The sequence below is a fragment of the Bubalus kerabau genome, chromosome 4 (genome assembly GCF_029407905.1).
Source record: "Bubalus kerabau isolate K-KA32 ecotype Philippines breed swamp buffalo chromosome 4, PCC_UOA_SB_1v2, whole genome shotgun sequence".
Classification (NCBI taxonomy): Eukaryota; Metazoa; Chordata; class Mammalia; order Artiodactyla; family Bovidae; genus Bubalus; species Bubalus kerabau.
In genome coordinates, this window is record NC_073627.1 from 66,806,148 (window position 1) to 66,832,029 (window position 25,882).

Consider the following 25,882-nt stretch of genomic DNA (forward strand, 5'->3'; position numbering starts at 1 on the left):
CTGACTGAGCGACTGAACTGAACTGAACAGCATTATTTACAGTAATGATTAATTAGTATCTTCACTGTACTTGACCTTTGCACAGTGAATGAAAACTGTTCTCCATCAAGATTTACGTCCACAATGTTCTACGATAATTTCCCCGGAAATTAAGACAAGCATTAAGCAGGTGTAAGTAAAACAAAACCAGTGCTTAAGAGCTAGACATAAACTGAACAACAAATTCACATAAGAAAACCCTTCCTGAGGGCCACTGTGTTCCTGAGCTGGCTTTTGTCAGGGAGATGCTGTAACAAATGGGACTTCCTTCTGCCCTCAGCTTGCCGAGGCCTGTGCAACTGCAGACAGACAGGTACAGAAAACCTCTCAGGTGTGCCCACAGCATCTGGAGGGGCCTGAGGGTACCACACGGGGAAGAAAGTCATCAATGAGTCACACAGAGCTCAGAAATCGATGCAAAACCAGTTCTCCCCTGGTTATTCAAAACCAGGCAAATGAACCCCTTTCCAGCCTCACAGGAGACACCAGAGTGCTTCAGGACCTCTAGGTCTGCTCTGCCCTTCCCACTCCTGCAATATGCAAATGCGACTTCCTAGAACTGGCCTCCAACCAAGACCCAAGGTGCCCCCGTGAGAGGAAGAAGTAGTCAAGCCAGAAGGGCCCTCTAGACCCTGCACACATAGAGGGGACTCCAAGCCATTCTAGATCCCCAGAGAAAGAATAGAAATCTGAGTCACCTTTTCAGGTTGTGTCTGACTCACACCTTGTCTGGGAGTTTTCTGGGCCATGCTGCCCTCGTGTATCCCCCATTTCTAAGTACCTACAACATGAGCAGCATCCTGGTGACTGGATCTCATTCCACAGTGATTTCTGTTGCTTGCTTGTTCCACATGAACAAACTGGTGGCCTTAACTGGACTTCAAACCAGGGCAGGAGCCAGGCCTTAAGGTTGCGCTTTTAATAACAGCTTCATCAAGATATAATTCACAGACCATATGATGCATCTGTTTAAAGAGTGCAATTCCATAGTTTTTTGCATATTTGTAGAGTTGGGCAACCACCATCACAATTCTAGAACATCTTCACCTCCCACTGAAAAAACGCTGGGCCCATGAGCAGCGTCCCCCTAGTTCTCCACGTTGTGGACTGAATCGTGTCCCCTGAGAGATAATGTGCTCAAGTCCTAATCCCTGGAACTTGAAGGGGTGACCTAATATGGAAACAGGGTCGTTGTAGACACCATCAAGTTAAGGCGCAGTCACACTAGATTCGAGTGGCCCGAAGTTCAATGTGACTGGTATCCTTATTCTGCACATACAGACACAGACACCCCAGAGACATACAGAGTGAAAGCCATGGAAAGACGGGAGACAGGCCAGCACAATGCTTCTACAAACCCAGGAAAGTCATGGACTGCAACCAACCAGACACTAGATGAGGTAAGGAAGGCGTCTTCCCCAGGTTCCTGGGACCTTCCTCTCTAGGCCCTCTTGGGGAGCAGGGCCAAGCCAGCGGGAATTGAAGATTTGTAGCCTCCAAAAATGTGAGAGGATACATCTCGAAGCCACCCAGTTACGGCAGCCTGGGAAAGCGACACACTTCCTTCCCCAAAGTCCACTCAACCTTGCCCTAGGCAATCGTAATCCACTTCCTGTCTCTACAGATCAGTGTATTCTGGACACTTCACATAAACAGAATAACACAATATGTGATCTTCCTTTTCACTTAGTAGAAGGCTCACCCGTGTTGTAGCATGTTACTACAGCACTTCACTCCTTTTTCCTGCTAAATGACATTACATTAAACGCATGACCTCATCTTCTTCATCCATTCATCAGTTGAGGGACGTTTGGGTTACTCCACTATCAGTTCTTTTGAATATTGCTGCTACAAAGATTCACATGCACATTTTCCCATGGATGTGTTTTCATTTCATACCAAGGGACTATTTCATGCAAGTTCAGTTCAGTTCAGTCGCTCAGTCGAGTCCGACTCTTTGCGACCCCATGAACCACAACACACCAGGCCTCCCTGTCCATCACCAACTCTTGGAGTTTACCCAAACTCATGTCCATTGAGTTGGTGATGCCATCCAACCATCGCATCCTCTGTCGACCCCTTCTCCTGCCCTCAATCTTTCCCAGCATCAGGGTCTTTTCAAATGCGTCAGCCCTTCGTATCAGGTGGCCAAACTGTTGGAGTTTCAGCTTCAACATCAGTCCTTCCAATGAACACCCAGGACTGATCTCCTTTAGGATGGACTGGTTGGATCTCCTTGAAGTCCCAAGAGTCTTCTCCAACACCACAGTTCAAAAGCATTAATTCTTCTGTGCTCAGCTTTCTTCACAGTCCAACTCTCACATCCATATATGACCACTGGAGAAACCATAGCCTTGACTAGACGGACTTTGTTGGCAAAGTAATATCTCTGTTTTTCAATATACTATCTAGGTTGGTCATAACTTTCCTTCCAAGGAGTAAGCGTCTTTTAATTTCATGGCTACAATCACCATCTGCAGTGATTTTGGAGCCCCCTCAAAATAAAGTCTGACACTGTTTCCACTGTTTCCCCATCTATTTCCCATGAAGTGATGGGACCCGATGCCATGATCTTAGTTTTCTGAATGTTGAGCTTTAAGCCAACTTGTTCACTCTCCTCTTTCACTTTCATCAAGAGGCTTTTTAGTTCCTCTTCACTTTCTGCCATAAGGGTGGTGTCATCTGCATATCTGAGGTTATTGATATTTCTCCCGGCAATCTTGATTCCAGCTTGTGCTTCTTCCAGCCCAGCATTTCTCATGATGCACTCTGCATATAAGTTAAATAAGCAGGATGACAATATACAGCCTTGATGTACTTCTTTTCCTATTTGGAACCATTCTGTTGTTCCATGTCCAGTTCTAACTGTTGCTTCCTGACCTGAATATAGGTTTCTCAAGATGGGCTCAATAAAGGACAGAAATGGTATGGACCTAACAGAAGCAGAAGATATTAAGAAGAGGTGGCAAGAATACATAGAAGAACTGTACAAAAAAGATCTTTATGACCCAGATAATCATGATGGTGTGATCATTCACCTAGAGCCAGACATCCTGGAATGTGAAGTCAATTGGGCCTTAGGAAGCATCACTATGAACAAAGCTAGTAGAGGTGATGGAATTCCAGCTGAGCTGTTTCAAATCCTAAAAGATGATGCTGTGAAAGTGCTGCACTCAATATGTCAGCAAATTTGGAAAACTCAGCAGTGGCCACAGCACTGGAAAAGGTCAGTTTTCATTCCAATCCCAAAGAAAGGCAATGCCAAAGAATGCTCAAACTACCACACAATTGCACTCATCTCACACACTAGTAAAGTCATGCTCAAAATTCTCCAAGCCAGGCTTCAACAATACGTGAACTGTGAACTTCCACAAGTTCAAGTTGGTTTTAGAAAAGGCAGAAGAGCCAGAGATCAAATCGCCAACATCTGCTGGATCATCAAAAAAGCAAAAGAGTTCCAGAAAAGCATCTACTTCTGCTTTATTGACTACACCAAAGCCTTTGACTGCATGGATCACAACAAACTGGAAAATTCTGAAGCAGATGGGAATGCCAGACCACCTGACCTGCCTCTTGAGAAACCTATATGCAGGTCAGAAAGCAACAGTTAGAACTGGACATGGAACAACAGACTGGTTCCAAATAGGAAAAGGAGTATGTCAAGGCTGTATATTGTCACCCTGCTTATTTAACTTATATGCAGAGTACATCATGAGAAACTCTGTACTGGAAGAAGCACAAGCTGGAATCAAGATTGCCGGGAGAAATATCAATAACCTCAGATATGCAGATGACACCACCCTTATGGCACAAAGTGAAGAGGAACTAAAAAGCCTCTTGATGAAAGTGAAAGTGGAGAGTGAAAAAGTTGGCTTAAAGCTCAACATTCAGAAAACGAAGATCATGGCATCTGGTCCCATCACTTCATGGGAAATAGATGGGGAAAGAGTGGAAACAGTGTCAGACTTTATTTTGAGGGGGCTCCAAAATCACTGCAGATGGTGACTGCAGCCATGAAATTAAAAGATGCTTACTCCTTGGAAGGAAAGTTATGACCAACTACTAGATAGCATATTAAAAAGCAGAGACATTACTTTGCCAACAAAGCTCCGTCTAGTCAAGGTTATGGTTTTTCCAGCAGTCATGTATGGATGTGCGAGTTGGACTATAAAGAAAGCTGAGCACTGAAGAATTGATGCTTTTGAACTGTGGTGTTGGAGAAGACTCTTGAGAGCCCCTTGGACTGCAAGGAGATCCAACCAGTCCATCCTAAAGGAGATCAGTCCTGGATGTTCATTGGAAGGACTGATGTTGAAGCTGAAACTCCAACAGTTTGGCCACCTGATGCGAAGGGCTGACGCATTTGAAAAGACCCTGATGCTGGGAAAGATTGAGGGCAGGAGAAGGGGTCGACAGAGGATGCGATGGTTGGATGGCATCATCAACTCAATGGACATGAGTTTGGGTAAACTCCAAAAGTTGGTGATGGACAGGGAGGCCTGGTGTGTTGTGGTTCATGGGGTCGCAAAGAGTCGGACTTGACTGAGCGACTGAACTGAACTGAACTGAGTATATACCTAGGAGTGGGACCGCTGAGTCATAGGGTGACTCTATATTTAACCTTTCCAGGAAATGCCATGCTGTTTTCCAAAGTCACTGCACCGTGTTACACCTCCCATCAGCGGTGTCTGAGGATACCAGTTTACCCACATCTTTTCTGACACGTGTTATTATCTGTCTTGTAATCACAGCCATCCTCATGGATGTGAAGGGCATCTCCCTGTGACTTTGGTTTGCATCTTCCTGATGGCAAGTGAAGTCGAGCATCTTTTCACGTGCTTATTGATATCTTATTTGGAGAAATGTCTATTCAGATCTCTTGCCCATTAAAAAAATATATTTATTTATTTGGCTGCACTGGGTCTTAGTTGTGGCACTAGTTCTTAGACGAGGGGTTGAAACCATTGCCCTGGCCCCTGAATTGGAAGCACAGAGTCTTTAGCCACTGGATCACCAAGGAAATACCATCTCTTGCCCATTTTAAAAAACTGGTTCGTCTTTGTTGCTGAGTTGTAGGAGTTCTTTACACATGGTGGATAAGTGGGATGTCTTTTGCTTATTGAGTTGTGTACTTTGTATGTTTTATAGTGTTCAGCTTCCCAGGTGATGCTAGTAGAGCTAGGGGTAAAGAATCTGCCTGCCAACGCAGGAGACGAGAGATGTGGGTTCGATCTCTGGGTAAGGAAGGTCCCTTGAATTAGGAAATGGCAACCCACCCCAGTATTCTTGCCTGGGAAATCCTTTGGACAGAGGAGCCTGGCAGGCAGCAGCCCATGGGGTCGCAAAGAGCCAGACACAACTGAGCACGCACACAGAGTGTTCAGCGATTCCCCGCTGCTGAGAGCAGGACAGGGAGCATGTGTGTCTCTCGTGCACCGCTGGTGTTCAGAAAGGATCATGTGGTTTTCATTTGTGCTTCACGAGCAGGCTGGAATAACATCTTCCAGAGCTGTTGCGTCAGTTTTCACTGACTGCCCACCAAGGCTGGTATTGTCACCAGGCAACTCTCATGGCAACCTAAGGAAATTCCATGTCATTATTCCCAAGAAATAGGTGAGCCCAAGGAAATTACTTCCCAGACATCACACAGTTGATTAGCAGTAGAGCTGCTTCTGTGTCTAAAGCCTGTGCTTTTTAAACATACTGCCCCTTTGTCCCTTCATGGCATGGTAAAACAAAGAGACATCAAAGCAGAAAGACCCTCCCCTGGGGCCTCTGACACACATACATGTCACCTCCAGACTTCACATCTCACCCAAGAGGTATAAACAGTTTACACAGCATTCATGCTCATAAATGCACTAAGCCTGTGCAGACGCTTCTCTCGCAGTGAAGTACAGGAACGTTCCTATTGCTCCAACTCTTCTGTTAAAAACTGAAGCCCAAGATGGGAATAAGTAGAAATTCACTGAGTAGGAGAAGATGGAGCCTGAGTTTCTGAAGTTTGAGCAGGGAGCACATGAGTCCTGTAGGGGCTCCCTCACAGACCCACCTCGAACTTCAGCAACATTCCTGGAGGAGGGGTCCAAAGTGCACAGGGCTCCAACAGCTCATGGTTCTGGCTGCAGGCCAGCAACGTGCTCCTGGGACCTGCAACCAAAGGCCTCGGACTCTCTGCCCAGTGTGTGACCTGTGTGTTCCTGCCACACAGTGCCTGCCTGGAGCCCTGCCGACACCCAGTTCTCAGGGATCCAATTTCATTTCTACAGACAAGTGTCTTCACCCTTCTAGACCTAAAAATAGAGGTGAGATGAAAAATAGGAGTCATAGTTTGGAGGGTCTTAAAAGCTCTCTATAAAGTCCCCCAAACATGTCAAATCCTGAGATTCATCTCCAGGAAACAGTACATCTGATTATCTTAATTTATAGCCTATTCTGGAAATTTCTCTTTTGGGGAAAAAAGCCATCGGCAAACCATTTTTGTTTGTAAGTGAATTATTTTCTTAAATGTCAAAGGAAGACATCAGAATGTCAGAAAGTAATTAAAAGTGGAATGATGTCTTGAAATTACCCAGATAGATTATGGGTGAGACAACCCATAGGTCTCAGGAAAAATGAGAGTGAGATTAATACGGCCAGGTCAGTAGTTTGCCTTATTTTCACAGGGCTGCCCAAGTAGAGTGAGAGAAAGCAATCATTTTGCCACGAGATGAGGCTAAGTCATCCCTGGGAGAGGATCCCCAGAAAGATGGCTGCTTCTGCAGGAAAGACCACACCGTTGGGGTTTCCTCACACGGCTGCTGCATGTGTGTGGTTCTGTCCTGTGCGGCACGTCAAGGCAGGCCAATGAATGCCCTCAGGACACCACTCTTGCCAGAATTCTAGAGAAGATGTTACAATGGAATTTTGCCTCTCTGGTCTCAGAAAAAGGCAAAAAATGTCAGCTTATCCCAAAGGCCAATTGAAAAATGAAGTGCAGCCTGGCTCTGGCCCCTGTCCCCCTCCATGGCTGGGCATCGCTGGGCCTCGGAAGAAACTGATGGCTGCTACTGTTTATAATAGCCAGGCCATGGAAGCAACCTAGATGCCCATCAGCAGAGGAATGGATAAGAAAGCTATAGTACATATACACAATGGAGTATTACTCAGCCATTAAAAAGAATACATTTGAATCAGTTCTAATGAGGTGGATGAAACTGGAGCCTATTATACAGAGTGAAGTAAGCCAGAAAGAAAAACACCAATACAGTATACTAACGCATATATATGGAATTTAGAAAGATGGTAACAATAACCCTGTGTACGAGACAGCAAAAGAGACACTGATGTATAGAACAGTCTTATGGACTCTGTGGGAGAGGGAGAGGGTGGGAAGATTTGGGAGAATTGCATTGAAACATGTAAAATATCATGTATGAAACGAGTTGCCAGTCCAGGTTCGATGCACGATACTGGATGCTTGGGGCTAGTGCACTGGGACGACCCAGAGGGATGGTATAGGGAGGGAGGAGGGAGGAGGGTTCAGGGTGGGGAACACATGTATACCTGTGGCGGATTCATTTTGATATTTGGCAAAACTAATACAATTATGTAAAGTTTAAAAATAAAATAAAATAAAAAAAAGAAACTGATGGCTGCTGGTGGTGATGCTTTTTTATATCACTGTGGGAAGTGGCTTCTGGAGCTTCTGAGACCCCACTCACAGTCTGTATGTTTGAAAGCGTGAAACTTTCCCTATGGACTGCAGCACACTGGGCTTCCCTGTCCTTCACTGTCTCCTGGAGTTTGCTCAAACTCATGTCCATTGAGTCTGTGATGATAGCCAAGCATCTTATCCTCTGTTACCCCCTTTTCCTTTTGCCTTCAATCTTTCCCAGCATCAGGGTCTTTTCCATTGAGTCAGTTCTTTGCATCAGGTGGCCAAAGTATTGGAGCTTAAGCATCAGTCCTTCCAATGAATATTCAGGACTGATTTCCTTTAGGATTGACTGGTTTGATCTCTTTGCTGTCCAAAGGACTCTCAAGAGTCTTCTTGAGCATCACAGTTCAAAAGCATCAGTTCTTTGGGGCTCAGCATTCTTTATGGTCCAACTCTCACATTCGTACATGTCTACTGGAAAACTATGGCTTCACCTGTACGGATGTTTGGCAAAGTGACGTCTCTGCTTTTTAATACGCTGTCTAGGTTTGTCATAGCTTTTCTTTCAAGGAGCAAGTGTCTTTTAATTTCATGGGTGCAGTCACTGTCTGCAGTGATTTGGAAACCCAAGAAAACAAAATCTGTCACTATTTTCATTTTCCCCCATTTATTTGCCATGAAGTGATGGAACCGGATGCCATGATCTTAGTTTTTTGAATGTTGAGCTTTTAAAAAAAACTTACTTATTTGACTGCGCCGGGTCTTAGTTGCACCATGTGAGATCTAGTTCCTTGACCAGGGATTGAACCTGTATTGGGAGCTCCCAGTCTTAACCACTGGACCACCAGGGAAGTCGTAAATGTTGAGTTTTAAGCCAGCTTTTTACTCTCCTCTTTTACCTTCATCAGGAGGCTGTTTAGTTTCTCTTTGCTCTCTGCCGTTAGAGTGGTATCATCTGCATATCTGAGGTTGTTGATAATTTCTCCTGGCCATCTTCATTCCAGCTTGTGATTCATCCAGCCTGGCATTTTGTGTGATGTACCCTGCATATAAGTTAAATCAGCAGGGTGACAATATACAACCTTGATGTACGGCTTTCCCAGTTTTGACCAATCCATTGTTCCATGTCTGATTCTGCTGTTTCTTAGCCTGCATACAGTTTTCACAGGAGGCAGGTAAGGTGGTCTATATTCCCATCTCTTTAAGAATCTTCCATAGTTTGTTATGGTCCACACAGTCTAAGGATTTAGCATAGTCAATGAATCAGAAATAGATGGTTTTTTTTTCTGGAATTCTCTTGCTTTTTCTATGATCCAACAGATATTGGTAATTTGATCTCTGGTTTCTGTGCCTTTTATAAATACAGCTTGTACATCTCAAAGTTTCTGGTTCACATACTATTGAAGTGTAGCTTGAAAGATTTTGAGCATTACCTCACTAGCATGTGAAATGAGAACAATTGTACAGTAGTATGAACATTTTTTGGTATTGCCTTTCTTTGGGATTAGGATGAAAACTGACCTTTTCCAGTCCTGGGGCCACTGTGAGTTTTCCAGGTTTGCTGGCATACTGAGTGCAGCACTTTAACAGCATCAGCTTTTATGATTTGAAATAGCTCAGCTGGAATTCTGTCACCTCCACTAGCTTTGTTCATGCTGCTGCTTTCTAAGGCCCACTTGACTTCACACTCTAGGATGTCTGGCTCTAGGTGAGTGATCACACCATCATGGTTATCCAGGCAATCAAGATCTTTTTTGTATAGTTTTGTGTATTCTTGCCACCTCTTCTTAATATTTTTTGCTTCTGTTAGGTCCTTGCTGTTTCTGTCCTTTATTGTGCCCATCTTTGCATGAAATGTTCCTTTGGTATCTCTAATTTTCTTGAAGAGATCTCTAGTCTTTCCCATTCTATTGTTTTCCTCTATTTCTTTGTCTTGTTAACTTAGGAAGGCTTTCCTATCTCTCCTTGCTATTCTTTGGAACTCTGCATTCAGTTGGGTATATCTCTTCCTTTCTCCTTTACCCTTCTTTTCTCAGCTATTTGTAAGGCCTCCTCAGACGACGGTTTGTCTTGTTGCATTTCTTTTTCTTGGGGATGGTTTAGATCTCCACCTCCTAAACAATATCACGAACCTCCGTCCACAGTTCTTCAGGCACTCCATCTATCGGATCTAACCCCTTGAATATATTTGTCACTTCTACTGTACAATCATAATGGATTTGGCCTTTTACTTCAGTTAAATCCTGTGAATTTCTGGACTGAATACACCCTTCAGCTGCAGCACGCATAGGGCTGTGGGTCTCTGGGTGACCAGGTCCTGCAGGTTCAGGGGATGTGGCAGGGAGGAGGGTCCTGACGCGGAAGCAGTGCGCCGCTCTGGCTCCGCCCCCAGCCCCAAAGCTGACTGAGGCGCTGAGCAGGGAGAATCGTGTGCGGAGTTACCTCTCGTTCACACTGCCTGCAGCCAGCCCTCATCAACAACCCCATCGTCCTCATCCTCCCACCTGCTCGGAGCTGTGACGACAGCACGGCTGGCAGGGTGGGCTGAGGACATTTAACCACAGAGGGCGCCAGTAATCATTTCATAGTGCTCAACACACGCCAGTATGGCTCCTTATCTCAGCTCTCCAGGCTGGCAGGGCACCAGGAGAGGAATGTATGTCTCTTGCCTGCGGAAGAGTTGTTGACAAATCAGCTCCTCGTCTAATTTGAGGGGACAAGAAGGGGTGATTTGTTCTCATGAGAGCATTATTGACTCCGCGGGACTTTGCAAAGATAACAACACGTGTTCATGTTCCTACCTGCCTCGTCTCCATTCCCACACTCAGCAGATTTTTAAAAGCAAAAACTTCTCTCTTCTCTACTCCCCATTCCTCACGGACACAAATGCAAAATGTTATAATAAATTAATCTCTTTACAGCTGATCTGCCTCTCTGATAAGTGGTGCTCACGTATTTTAGAGAGGCTCAAAGGAGGGGATGGAATTAAGTCAGGCGTCTGCAGAGGCTGGCAGCAGAGCTCGAGTGGCAGTCACAGCCTGACTGCAGAAGACTTCAGAAAAGCGTCTGTTAGTAACTGCAAAGAGGCTGAGATTTAACCCACAGTCAAAACAACAACGCTATCCAAGGTTGTCCCTCAGAAAGAAAGTTCGGGACAAATGGCAGTCACTGCCTTCTTTTTAAGACACAGAAAAATGAGGTAATCACCACGGAAGCAATCTGAATGTCCATTGACCGATGAATGGATAAAGATGTGGTATATATGTGAATATATGGAATAGAACTCGGCCATAAAAAAGAACAAAATCATGCCATATGCAGCAACATGGATGGACCTAGAGATTATCTTACTGACTGAAGTCAGATAAAGACAAATATCAGATGGTATTGCTTATATATAGAATTTAAAAAATGATAAAAATGAACTAGTTTACAAAACAAATTAGAGCCACAGATACAGAAAACAGACATGATTACCAAAGAGAAGTTTGGGATTAGCAGATAGTTAAGGTCCTAACATACAGCACAGGGAATTATATTCATATCTTACAATAAACCATAATGGAAAAGAATATATATATATATATATATATATATATAATCACTTTGCTATACTCCTGAAACTATTACAACTATAAATCAACTATATTTCACTTAAAAAATGAGACACTCATGGAAAATTTTCCCCCACCAATAACTAAACTTCATCTCAACATGGTTGTATTCATTTCCTGAAACCCCCAGTAAATAACCATAAATTAGGTGCCTCAAAACAGCATAACTTATTCTTGCACAGAGTCCCGGGGTCTGGAATCAAGCTGGTGGCCCAGGCTGTCCCCTCCAAAGGCTCCAAGCCTCCTCGCATTCTGCTCCAGCGGCTCCGGGTAGACACACCTGAGCTGTGGCGCTTCAGCTTCTGCCTTCTTCTTGTTTCCTCCTCTGTCTCTCCTGTTTGTCCCTTACAAGGACTTGTCACTGCAATGAGGGCCCATCTGGATAAGCTGGGATTTCATCTTAAGATTCTTAATTACTCTGAAAAGACCTTTTTCTAGACAAGGTCACATTTGAGACATGCCTGGTGATCCAGTATCTAAGATCCTGAGCTCCCCATGCTGGGGGCCCAGGTTTGATCTCTGGTCAGGGAACTAGAGCCCACATGCCCCAATAAAGATTGCACATGCACAGATAAGACCTGGAGCAACCAGAAACTAAAACAAATATTAAATATGGTCACATTTACAGGTTCCAGGTATCTTTGTGGGGGGCAGGGGGTTGGAAGGGGGTCACCATCCAACCCAACCATCTCAGCTTCTGGTACATTTTTCCATTAACTTGTCCTTCATCAGCCAAGCTGATTAATCTGACAGAGGCTAAGACCAAATCTACTCAAACTTTCTCAGACAGCCTCTCTCTAGAGTTACTACCCACAGGACTCTGAGCACCGGGATAAGGCCAAACCACACAGGAAACCCTGACCATGAACCCAGAGGCCCCACTCCAAGTTGAAGAAATGCTATGAACCATGAGAGTCTACTGCAGAAATCCTCCTGGCTGGAGGCCTTGCTCCACATATAGCAGGGTGACTAGCAATTGCATGAGGCGGAAGTCATGGGCCATTCTACCTTCCAGAACAGTCTTGGCAGGGGTGAAGTTACCTGGACACCTTGCAGGGCGGAGGTGTGTTCCCACAAACACTTGCAGATCTTTAAGACGACTCCCAACATGCACGTCAGTACGTCTCCAGGAGGGAGGTGAGTGAACGCTGGCACCTATGAAAAGTTACAGTCTCCAGGAAGCAGCTGAAAAGACAGTGCTGTTTACAAGCGTCGGTGCCACATCCATTGGGAAGCATGGCTGGCAGAGCCTCAGACACCATCTCCGGCTGGCTCCAGCAGTGCAGCAGAAGAGCTGGGTCTACTCTGCGCTTTCAGTGGGACTGACTGATGGTTGTCAGCCCAACCTGTCCTTCCGTCCAGGCCACCAGCAGACCCCAAAGTTGTTACAGGAACTGCATGCATGTCAGGTTAAGGGGGATGGATATCAGATCCTGGGTGGAGTTGTCTGGAAGGGGCTGGAGACTCAGGACGAGGTAAGAGCAAGGCACTTAATGTCCCTGTGCACGTCCGTTCCTGCGGAGGGTGTCAGGGCGATTTGGAAAGATGAAGAGGGTCAGGGTTTTCTCCCTCAAACCTGTACTTCCCAGGGCCTGGGTATCCCCTTCCTCTGTTCTAGCACCACAAGATCATGGCCCATCTCAGCAGTTATTTTTCTAATAATTTCCTACTTGCATGCAGACCTCTTGTCTGGACAGGTTAGGTGCAAGAGAGATGAGGGTGTTTTTTATGATACCTAGAGAGGCCCGCTACACCCCCATATCAGCTCCTGGGGTCATGGCAGGAAGGCTGGGTGAGGTGTGCACTCGCCACTGTGCTCATGACCCAGGATAGCCCCCCAGCCAGACAGGCCCCAAATCAGAACCAGAACTCAGCCTGGTTCCTCAGGCCCTGTTCTGGACAGGCTGCCTCCCAGACTGTGAACAAACTGGGCCAGACTGGGGTTGCCCTCAGGGGAAAGAAAGACAGCCTGCCCAGGCCTGCCGGGACAGAATCCTGAATGTCCAAAAGAGAGCTCCTCACCACTTCTGTGCAGACACTATCTAGGGGCAGTCGAGAGGCGCTGAGGGCTCCCTGGGGAAGCTGACTCTGTGGCCACACTGCCTCGGACCTTTCAAGTGCTCAGCAGTATCTGGGGCCTGTGGGTGCTGGGGGTGGGGCAGGTCTACTGCATGCCTTGATCTTCAGCACCATGGCGAATAGCTCCTATGACAAAAGTGCACCATCCTCAGATGAACCATCTGGAAAGACAAAAGCCTGCCACAGAGAAGTCCCCAGAGCCACAGGGATGCGGGCAGTCCCAGCTGCTCAGACCATAGCAGCCACACTGCAACCTAGAAAAGTGTCAACAGTGATGAGGCATCCCCAATGGCCTCTAGAAGGATCCAAGCTTTGATGAATTCAATCTGCCAGGTCCTCACAGAGGTAATACCCCAGGCACGGTGGCCTCCCACCCTACACAACCAAGGGCAGCTTGTGGCAGGAATCCCAGGTTCGGCTGCAGCCATGGCCTCAGCTGCAGGCCCAAGAATCCTCTGCTTGGTGCAGAATCCCTGATGGGGATGTGCAGCTGTGTCCAGTAGGAGGATGGATCCAGCTGGGCTCATTCGAGACCGGCATCTCAGGATGGACTTCTGCAGGAGTGACCCCGAGGGAGCCACCAGCAGCCATGCCTTGTCCCCACAGTTCACATCCTCAGGTTTCGTCAGCTTCACCTGCCGGCAGGCTCTCATCCTACTGGTCACCTCCACCAGCATTTTAAACCCAAACCAGTGCAGTAAGAGCCCCAGTACTAGTCAGCGCCTCATTGATGGGTTCCTCTGAGAACCTCCCAGAACAGTCAGAATTTTTCTCCAGCAGCCAGGACCCTATGCAAATGTTCTCTCATCTCCAAATGGACCTAGGGGTGTTCTGAGGGGCTGTGAGAGGGGCTGAGCCACAAGGCACATGACTGTGGCCAGGCTTTCTTAGTAAAGCTGCTTCATCTCCCACACAAACCAGCCCCGTTCTGATGACCTACCTGGGTTCTGCCTGCAGCAGTCATGAGTTTCCTTCCTTTCATACATTGTGTAGGTGCAGCTCTCGTGACTTTTATTTGAAGGGGGAGACTCTTCTGCCTACCCAGGGCAAATCTAGGTGCTGGTTGTTACAATGGGTGGACCTGTCAGATTGGAAGGAATTCCTCCATGTGAGCACAGGGAGCAACCACCAAGGAACCTTTGGTGCAGCTGTCTTTAAACCTACCCCCATCTGCAAACTTCTTCCCAATTTCTCCTCCTTAAAACCAAATAAAGGGAAAGGCCACGTATTACTTTGTTGACTACAAATTTCCATGAGCATGCCTCCTGTCAGTTCCCATGGATTTTCCTTAAATCCCATTAGCTAGTCCACAAGGCCCTCATCCTTCCTATCCCAGAGGTCACATCTCTATCAACACCCAGACTAATCACCAGAACTGTCAGGAGCTCCCAAGGGTCTGCGTTTACCCCACATGCAGCATCCAGTCCAGTCTCATGGATGCTGCTAGAAGACGGGGGACTCTTGGGTCAGAGACAAAGGACCATGCAGAACTTACAACAGTGTAGTTGCTTGAGGACCAGTGGGATTTCCACGTTGTCACTGATTCCCCGAACCCCAGCTCCTTCAGGTGACCAAAAGAGATCAGATAACACCTCCACATGTAGTGGGATGTGTTACAGATGGGACTCCGAGCCCGGGGAACCCACACACTTTTTACTGGGCAATACACATGCCTGTCCTTTGCTTTGAATGGAGGCACTATTTTCCAAGGCTGTTCACAAAACACACCTCCCTCAAGGATCGCCCAGAGCAGAGAGCAGTCAGTGTAGAAGCACAGGAGGCCTGAGGAGAGTTGATCCTCAACAATACATGTTCTTATTTGACAGAATACTCTTCCACTTGGTCATGGATATTTGGTTATGTAGTTCTGTGGCCTAAAGTATTAAAAGACAAGGCAACAAAAATTTTATCAACATCATGAAGCTGCTGCTGCTGCTAAGTCACTTCAGTCATATCTGACTCTGTGCAACCCAATAGACAGCAGCCCACCAGGCTCCCCTGTCCCTGGGATTCTCCAGGCAAGAACACTGGAGTGGGTTGCCATTTCCTTCTCCAATGCATGAAGGTGAAAAGTGAAAGTGAAGTCGCTCAGTTGTGTCTGACTCTTCGCGACCCCATGGACTGCAGCCTACCAGCCTCCTCCGTCCATGGGATTTTCCAGGCAAGAGTACTGAGAGGATATTAAATATCTACTTCCAGAATCACCTCCATAGTAACAGTGGAGACTTTTGGCCTTTAATGTACCTAAGAAATAGCAAAGTGGTACCTTTCAGGGGCTTTTTAAAAATTGAATTTTTTATTTTGAGATAATTGTACATTCACATGTAGTTGTAAGAAATAATGCAGAGAGATCCTACATACCCTTTCCTCAATTTTTCTCCGTGATAACATCTTGTAAAACCAAAGGACAATGTCACAGCTAGGACGCTGACACCAACAGTCAAGACACAGCTTCCCACCATCAGCAGGGCCATAGAGTTGGCGTTTACAGCCAGCAGCATACTTGCTCAGCTAACACAAGCCCTTTTCTCTCTAAAGAAATAGAGTTTTAAGTAACCCAAGTGTTGCATCAAGTCGCTTCAGTCGTGTCCAACTCTTTGTGACCCTATGGACTGTAGCCCACCAGGCTTCTCTGTCCATGGGATTCTCCAGGCAAGAATACTGGAGTGGGTTGCCATGCCCTCCCCCAGGGGATCTTCCAGACCCAGGGATCAAACCAGCGTCTCTTACGTCTCCTGCATTGGCAGGCAGGTTCTTTACCACTAGTGCCACCTGGGAAGCCCTTAAGTAATCCATCTTCTTGGTTTTATGTTAAATCAGTGCTTTAGCTAATTGTTTGCCACAGAGCAAAGAGATAAGATGGTTTACACTTAATAGAGAAATATTTTATATTATGTCTTTGCAGATATAAATAAAGGAGCTCATTACAGAACGTTTAGAAAGCACAGTAACAAGGAAGTAGAAAAAGTCAAGTATTTCTTAGAGACAATGACTGTTAACCAATTTGGTATATTTTCTTTCAATCATTTTTCTTTCCTCAGAGAGGGAGATGCATATGCGGATGCAGAGAGAAAAGACTCTATCTACATATCTATGAGCAAACACATTTGTTATGTTCTGGAAATCAATATCAGTAAAAAAGACAGACAATCCTTATACCCTTTCCTCTCTCCTTTGGTATAAAGACAAAGGATGGGGTGTCAGATCTCTAGGACCCCAAATCACCACCCCTACCCTCCACAGAGGGGCTTCTGGAGGGGCTATGAGGGAGACAAGCCCACTCGTCTCTAGGTTTGACCAAGAGCTTTCTAGGTGCCACAGTGATAAAGAATCTGCCTGCCAATGCAGGAGATGCAAGAGGTGTGGGTTCAATCCCCCAGTTGGGAAAATCCCCTGGAGAAGGAAATGGCAACCCACTCCAGTATTCTTGCCTGTGAAATCCCACGGACAGAGGAGCCTGGTGGGCTGCAGTCCACGGGGTCACAAGAGTCGGACATGACCGAGCAACTAAAGCATCGCCACCCTACAAGCTACCTTCTCAGCTTCTTTCTCCCTTTTCCACAGTATTTAATATAGGGTGTGTTATTAGTCATGGAACTTAAGTAGAATATAGAACTATTGGGACCAAGTTGTGCCACACCAGAGGAGGAGGAAGCTCTTTGCAGTAACTGACAAGGCTTTGGCTTGTATACCATTGGAAAGAGAATGCGATAGAAATGTGCTTTTTTTTTTTTTTGCTGTTGCTGTTAGATAATATCCTTTTTTAAAAAATGTACGTATGGGGGCAAAAAGCATGTGCGGGCTGTAAGGCAGGCAAATGAGGGTACACTGGAGTTGACAGTTGTCATTTTGCAAAGGTATGAACATTCTTATTTTGGGGCCATTCTCTATTGGGTGAGTGTGGAAAGACACAGAACCCTCTTTTCACTGTAAAGATTAAAAAGATCATATCAGAAAGAAGATGCTTAAAAACCAGAACTCATTTCCCGGGTGCCTTTGCAATTAGACAAGGGTCATGTGATGAGCCTCAGCCAGTGAGCGGCTCCACCCAGGACTTGAATCAGGAGCAGCTCTGCTGAGGAAAGAAGGCTAAGAGCTGGCCAAGGGGCCACAGAGTAGCTGTGTGACAGAGGGGACAGTGCAGGCAGGGGCCGCAGCTCAGAACCACAGCATCCCACCCGCACTGGTCTGACTGCCTTAGCACTGTGACTCCCTTGAGCCTGGTGGTTCCTTAGGCATGGTTCTTCAGCACTCCTAGTGATTTCCTGACCTACCCCATACCCTTGAAATCAATTCCTTTTCTATTTGTAATAATAATTAAAACAAAACCAGGACAGGAAGGCTAAATAAGTTTTGATGAGCATGCTTTTGAGGGGAAAATAGCACAGAGAACAGGGAAATCCTCCATTATTAGGTTTGTCAAAGGAAATGAACAAGGTGCTTTAGTTTTCTGTTTTTACTTCCCCTTTCCAACTGATGTTTTTTGCCATGGAAGATGACAAATCATACATATTTCTGTGTCTCCTATATGCTTCCCAGGATTACAGACAGCTTATAAGATATACATCAAGATCACAGTAATTACATGTCGGTAAAAACATGTTGTAACATGAAAAAATGGATAGACAAAATAGAACTAGGAAGGAAGCTAACAAAAGGACATATATTTCTAAAGATTAAGCAACAAATTTGATTCTAAGTTTTCTACTGGCCAATGGAAAGAGACAAATGAGGTCAATTACACACTTTATAGTTCGAAAACAACCACAACAATAAACTAGTTGCTTGTGTTACTGAATCAGGTTCTTTTTGCCCAAAGCAGAGCCGAGATTTGAAGCAGAGGGTTGGAAGCAGCCAAGGGAGGACATGGAATACCAGACCTCAAATCTGACCCCTGAAGGCAATAGGCTCGTGATATTTATAGAATAACAAATAAAGAAGCTGGGCAGTCTGAGGCATGGAGAGCATGGGAAAGGGGATTGGAAACAGGTGCATAATCAACATTCAGGGAAGCATACCTGGTCTACAGGCCTCTGCATGGTCTAGAGGTCACGAAGTGGACACTGGCACAGGCCCAGTTGTAGGGTCTGGGTTCCCATCCAGTCTCAACCAGCTCAGCTTGAACTAGGCACAGCTGACTCCATGCTCCTGGGAAACAATTCAGGCAAACACCTTATTGTTTAGGCTCCGTGCTCAGAGGAACTGAAAGACTTGATTACAGCCTTGATTACTGACAGTAGGTGAAATGGATTTGACTAATAATTACACATGGTTTCACTTGTGAGAAATGTATATTAAGCCTGGATGGGGCTTCCCTGGTGGAGCAGGGGTTAAGAATCTGCCTGCCAAAACAGGGGACATGGGTTCGAGCCTCTATCTGGGAAGATGCCACATGCCGCAGAGCAACTAAGCCTATGCCACAAGTACTGAACCTGTGCTCTGGAGCCCAGGAGCTGCAACAAGAGAAGCCAGCACAGTGAGAAGCTGGCGCACTGCAGTGGAGAGGAGTCCCCACTAGAGAAAGCCTAAGCACAGCAGCGGAGACTCAGCACAGCCCCAAACAAACAAAATTATTTAAAAAAAATATTAAGCCTGGATCATAAATTTGCCCAAGGGTCTTTAACTAATTGGGTATAATGGAATTAAATGAGCACAAATCTCAGCAAAAAGGGGCTGTAGGAAATTTTTAGGGCAGTGCTGAATGAGGAAAATCTTTCAGCCTGTTCTGTTTGTCCATGCATCTGCAGCCACATGACACTGACTTTGGAACTGTTCAAGACAGAATGCGAAAGGGAAAAGGGGTGCCTGCGTGTGTTTATGTGTGCTCACTGAGGGCCAGACGCATGTTACATGCTGTCTCACTTGACAAGGCATTTATATGATATCTCACTCAGCAGGATTTTGAGGCGGCCCTATTTAACAGATGTACAGACCGAAGTGACCTGACCGAGGTCCTCAGGCTAGAAATCACTTCTTTCTGGAGCAAATTCCATGAGTCCAAGTGACTTCCTCAGAGTAGATTACTGTTTCATGTCTGTGACCTAAAGAAGCTTCTCATTTGTATTAACTGCCCCAAATATATCATAAAACACCCATTCAATGAACTGGACACCCCCGGGAAGCCAAGGAGAGCTAGAGTCACTTTCCCAACCGTGGAGCTCACAACTATGGAACAAGCAAGTGAGTTGCTCCCCGTGACACACTCTGGTTAGGTGAGTACATATCTCAAAGAAACGTGAAAATTTTGTACAAATTTCTGTGGCCAAAAGGGAAGGTTTTCAACTTAAACATGATACTGTATTTTGTAATGGCCTTTGGCTAAACTCATGAATTGGTTGACTTTAAAAGAAGAGTGGAGATGGCAACAAGAACTAAAACAATTGCACTGCAATTCAGGGAACCACTTCAGAACACACCCTCCCTCTCCTATGACCCACCTCTCTGCCTTTCCAGTCCCCAATGGGGCAGAAAAAAAAAATCCACACAGAGCATTTTTAACTTAAGAAAACTTTAAAGAGTGACCACTAATGATTTACATAGATACAAGTGACAAATTCCAAATTCCCTTGGAAAATGCAAGAATGGTCTTTGCAAGTAGAGACAGGACTCACAGAACCTCTGTAGGGTGGGGTGGCGGCTCTAGTGGGCATGGGCCAGAGAAAAGCTGTTGCCTATTTAGAGAAAAACAATCTGAAGACAGATTCTCAGAGAGGATACAATGGGCAGAATGGCTGATGTATTGCTGGGAAAGAGGAATTCAAGAGAGAGAAACTAAAATCTGCGAAACAGATTTTTTTTTCCCCATGTCTAAGCTGAAGACAAAGTCAAAAGTATTCATCCCATCCCAGAGATTTTTTTTCTGCTCTTCAGAATATCTATAGGTCACCTTTCATCAGGTACATTCCATTCCAAGTATCCAAAGTTTTAGTGTTCTGAGAAGCATTTTTGTGTCATCAAGAAAAAACAAAAACGACATAGCTCATTTTGTTGAAGTCCTTGTGATCTCACCAGATGGCCCCCCTTGGAGCTCAGAAGCAACAATGGTGACCAGCTAAGCGGCTGGTCATCTCTTCCAGAGTGACGTCAGGGAAGGGCCTGAGCCCCTGCAAACACGGCCAGTGGCGGAGCAGGCGTCCACGACTGCCAAAGGTGCTATCTGTTGAAGCGTGAGACCAAACCAGGGCGGGATGAAAGGAGCTTAGTCCTTATAAAAACAGTACTGTTTTTTGTTAATGAGCTCTTTTTAATCAAGTGCTCTCCATCAGGAATGCTTTATTCAACTGAAGTCTTGAGTTTCTATTTTCAGTAAGAAGCTTTCTGAGCCAAATGTAAGAGTTACCTGATGTGCCTCAACCACTTTTATTGGCCAGCTACAGGGAGTTTGTCATTTTCATTGCTTTTGTCTAATCAATACAAGACTCAAACTTGATACTGAAGATAAAATTTATTTTCTAGAATTTCCACAGGCTGTAAAGGACTTCTGTATTCATTCATTCAACGAACATGTATTGAATCCCTAGTTGAAGCCAGCCATGGGGCCAGACGTCAGAAACGCAAAGACGAATAAGACAGTCACTGCTGTAAGGGCACTGTGAAGCCCTGTGGGAAGGAAAACTCAAGCAATAATTTTTCTGCAATGTAGGTGGCACAGAGCTTTGTGTGTTGAAGTGTTCACAGAGGAAGAGGAATTAGCAATGTCTGGGACAGTAGAACGTCAGAGAAGACCGCAGAGGCCGCACCCAGATGTCACCTCAGCTCCTGGTGGAGACTGTGAGAACAGGCGCTGGACCAGCGTGGCCCCTTCAACAATCTTCATGCCAACCTAGTCGCTTTCACCTTGAGTATCACGTATGCCATGTTCTCTTAAATGACTCACTTTGAAGATTCAAAGTCTGGGTGTGCTCTGACACTTGTCTAACTGTGTTTGTAGTGCCTGGGTTGACCTTGGTCACCGTCCACCACCTTGTGGGTCACAAGGCCTCATGTGTTTCTGTCCCCGACAGTCACAACCTGGGACTTTTCTTGACCAGCTGCCCTCAGGTCACTGGCACCCAGGAGCTTCTTTTATCTATTCAATATGCATTTAAACTGTGTTTCTCTTAGACAGGCATAGACTTGGGTCTTATTTTTCTTTCATCCAAACTGACATCTTCTGTTTTTCAGTTTGGATGTTTAAGCCATTGACACATAATGTGATTATTGATATAGATATGGCTGGGTTTAAATCTCTCGTTTCCTCATTTGTTCTTGACTTGTCCCATTTCTCATATGTTTCCCTTATTCTCTTTTTTTGTTGTTAACTGAATAATCATTATAATTCCATTTCATCTCTTGTTGGTTTAGGTTTATTATACATAGCATAGCTCTTTTTGTCTTTTAATGGATGTTTTAGAGTTTATAATATACATCTTTGCTATATACTATATAAAATTTATACTATAAATTTTTGCTGTCTAATGTAAGTAAAAATGGAAAGCTACTGAAAAATTTCTCCTCCATCAAAGCAATGATAAAATTGGCATAAGTGCTCAAGTTTAACTTCTTCAGAGCTCTGGAAATTAAAGAGGCTTTAGCAATCTGGGGAGCATTTATTTTTTAAAAATTAACAATCTCAGCAAGAGCAGTGAGATGGGTGGTATTTTAACTTGCCTTACTCTCATCTCCCTTTCTCAGGTTCTGCAGTAGCTTGGAGAACCAGCAGCTCATAATCCCAATGAAAAACAGCAGCCTAGCACCCACTAGAGGGGGCAAATCCAGATTGCAACTCCTTCAAAGCCTCATTCCCAGAGAACTGTGATTATATAAGTGGTTTGGTGGTTCCCTGGAAGACGCCACTGGCAGGGCTGTTCTATTTAACCTGACTTAGAGCTCACTAAGTGCAAAGATCTTTTCTCCAAAAGCCATCTGTGCAAAAGAATCAGAGGCACGTGTTGAATATCGTGTCTGCCTCAGGCAGTGGCCAACAGTTGGGGACAAAAGGCGGCACTAGTGGTGAGGCACCTGCCCGCCAAGGCAGGAGACAGAAGAGACACAGGCTTGAGCCCTGGGTTGGGAAGATCCCCTGGAGAATGCCACGGACAGAGGAGCCTGGCGGGCTACAGTCCATGGGGTCGCAAAGAGTCGCACATGACAAAAGCGATGTAGCACGCAACCGAAAACTTCAAAGGAATATCTGTGGAATGGCAGTCCACAGGGACTCCGAATGCTCTGACATATTCCCGGGGAATTGGAAGGCTATGTGCCTGCCACGGGGCTGTGAACTATCTCAGGAAAGATCTGAGAAGGCTCTAAGCTCTCACTCTTGCAAACAATTTGATCCTTTTGAGGCTTACCTTCAAGTTGATCCGGTTAGGGTCAGAATAGTCTTGGGTCTAGGAAGAATTCTGCACTGCTATTGAGGTGGTGTATGGTTGTTAGAGTTGGACCATAAAGAACGGTCAGTGCCGAAGAATTGATGCTTTCAAACTGTGGTGCTGGAGAAGACTCTTGAGAGTCCCTTGGACTGCAAGGAGATTAAACCAATCAATCCTAAAGGACATCAACTCTGAATACTCATTGGAATGACTGATGCTGAAGCTGAAGTTCCAACATTTTGGCCACCTGATGTGAAGAGCTGACTCACTGGAAAAGACCCTGATGCTGGGAAAGATTGAGGGCAGGAGAAGGGGGAGGCAGAGGATGAGATGGTTGGACGGCATCACTGACTCAGTGGACATGAGTTTGAGCAAAGTCTGGGAGACAGTGCAGGACCAGGGAGCCTGACCTGCTGCAGTCCATGGGATCACAAAGAGCTGGACATGACTTAGCAACTGAACAGCTGAGGTGATATTTTTCTGAGTCGTCTACCCAATGCCCCATGTACTGCCAGGTTTTTCCACTCCAGAAGGTGGGGACGCAAATGCTTCCTGGCCTTCTCTTTGCTCCAAAGATTGTTCTACCTGTTCCATTCCAGTAGTACCTTCCCTGGAGTCTACACACACTCACGCACACACACAGACACACACAAATCAGGACTAAGGTGGAGACTTGAGGGAAGACTTGCATTCATTTCAACTCCTCACATGCAGCTCTTTCCCAGCCAGGGCTTTATTCTGCAAGTTTCAGCCACCTTGGTGTCCTCAAACTCTCCGCTCTGTCTCCTCATCCAAGGGAGACCAAGGGAGACAGTCTGTCTGACTCCCTCTCTGTACTGCATCCTCACAGCTTTGCCCAGGCAGTAAGCTGGGCAATGACAAGTTTCACTTCCTCTGCTGCCTTTCACTCAGAGATCATAGCTCTGTAGGGTTTTGTGGCCAGTGTGTGCACACTGTACTTTGTCTGTTTTTGAAGCCATTTAAGGAAGGAGGGTGTGAAGGTTAATTTTATATCTTTACTTGAAGAGTGCTTCTGTGTGAGATTAAGTTTAAAACCAGTGGACGCTGAGTGTAGCACAGTGCCCTCCATAACCTGCTGGGCCTCATCCGATCGGCTGGAGGCCTGAGGAGAACAGAGACGGGCCCCGCCAACCACAAGAAAACTCCTCCAGCAGACAGACTTGAGATTCTGCCTGCATCACCAGCTTTTCTGGGTGTCTGCCTACCAGTCTTTGCACCACTGACTGTCTCCAGTCTCCAGGCTAATGGCCTTAGAACTAGACCGGCACCACTGCCTTGCCTGAAGCTTGAGCCTGGGCCACACTGCAGATTTTGTATTTCCTGCCCCCATAATCATGTGAGCCAATTTCTTATAATAAACATGCTTCCTATCTCTTCTGATTCTCTGGAGAGCTCTGAAATTTACAGAGGGTAAATCTGTTCCTTGTTATTCCATCATGACTTGAACAGACGCTCATGATACATTCTAAAGCTATGATAATTAAGACAGTTTGGCATTTATGCTGTGCAAAGAAATAATGGACATGCCTGTAATCTTGTTGAGTCCTGACTCTGCTGAGTAGCACACAGAACCAACATTTTCATATGAATTCTCTAGAATGTTTTCTGATGAATAACTTATAAAATTGCTATAATTATCATAAAATGTAGTCCTCTTATGCTTGATTTCCTTTCTAATCATTGGGGACACTGATTTAAGTATAATTAAATAATTATAACAGTGTTTTTAACAATAAATGCACATTTTAAAATCTTGATAAATATTAGATACAATTTTTTTTTAAAACTGTGTCTTGCATTACCTTTATTTTTGCCTTGTAAATTGTTGTTGTTCAGTCGCTAAATTTGTCTGACTCTTTGTGACCCCATGGACTGCAGCAGGCAGGCTTCCCTATCCTTCACTATCTCCTGAGTTTGCTCAAATTCATGTTCAATGAGTCAGTGATGCCTTCCAACCATCTCATCCTCTGCTGCCCCTTTCTCCTCCTGCCCTCAATCTTTCCCAGCATCATGGTATTTTCCAATGAGTCAGCTCTTCCCATTAAGTGGCAAAGTATTGGAGCTTCAGCTTCAGCATCAGTCCTTCCAGTGAATATTCAGGATTGATTCCCTTTAGGATCGACTGGTTTGATCTCCTTGTAGTCCAAGGGACTCTCAAGAGTATTCTGCAACACCACAGTTCAAAAGCATCAATTCTTCAGTGCTCGGCCTTCTTTATGGTCCAACTATCACATCTGTATATGACTATTGGAAAAACTGTAGCTTTGACCATACAGACTTTGTATACATACATCACAACAAAGTGATGTCTCTGCTTTTTAATATGCTGTCTAGGTTCGTCTTAGCTTCTGAGGAGAAAGTGTCTTAATGAGGCTTCAGTCACTGTCCATAGTGATTTTGGAGCCCAAGAAAATAAAATCTGTCCCTGCTTCTACTTTTCCCCCTTCTATTTGCCACATAATGATGGAACCAGATGCCATGATCTTAGTTTTTAGAATTTGAGTGTGTTTTTAATTCCTCTTTCAGTTCAGTTCAGTCGCTCAGTCGTGTCCGACTCTTTGTGACCCCATGAATAACAGTCTGCCAGGCCTCCCTGTCCATCACCAACTCCCAGAGTTCACTCAAACTCATGTCCATAGAGTCAGTGATGCCATCCAGCCATCTCATCCTCTGTCGTCCCCTTCTCCTCCTGCCCCCAATCCCTCCCAGCATCAGAGTCTTTTCCAGTGAGTCAACTCTTCGCATGAGGTGGCCAAAGTACTGGAGTTTCAGCTTTAAGATCATTCCTTCCAAAGAAATCCCAGGGCTGATCTCCTTCAGAATGGACTGGTTGGATCTCCTTGCAGTCCAAGGGACTCTCAAGAGTCTTCTCCACCACAGTTCAAAAGCATCAATTCTTCAGCGCTCAGCTTTCTTCGCAGTCCAACTCTCACATCCATACATGACCACTGGAAAAACCATAGCCTTAACTAGACGGACCTTTGTTGGCAAAGTAATATCTCTGCTTTTCAATATGCTATCTAGGTTGGTCATAACTTTCCTTCCAAGGAGTAAGCGTCTTTTAATTTCATGGCTGCAGTCACCATCTGCAGTGATTTTGGAGCCCCCCAAAATAAAGTCTGCCACTGTTTCCCTAT

General features: G+C 45.4%; 2 long non-coding RNA genes across 2 annotated transcripts; one reads left to right on the forward strand and one right to left on the reverse strand.

Moving 5' to 3' along the window:
• Positions 1 to 11,003: 11,003 nt before the first annotated feature.
• On the reverse strand, positions 11,004 to 18,519 carry LOC129651452 (uncharacterized). The gene is made up of 5 exons (XR_008714148.1): positions 18,390 to 18,519; positions 15,100 to 15,245; positions 14,312 to 14,452; positions 12,334 to 12,447; positions 11,004 to 11,653 (listed from the first exon to the last, which is right to left on the reverse strand). It is a non-coding gene; the product is annotated as an uncharacterized LOC129651452 (long non-coding RNA).
• Positions 18,520 to 18,693: 174 nt separating this feature from the next.
• Positions 18,694 to 24,344, forward strand: LOC129651453 (uncharacterized). The gene is made up of 2 exons (XR_008714149.1): positions 18,694 to 19,583; positions 22,045 to 24,344. It is a non-coding gene; the product is annotated as an uncharacterized LOC129651453 (long non-coding RNA).
• The last annotated feature ends 1,538 nt before the right edge of the window (positions 24,345 to 25,882 follow it).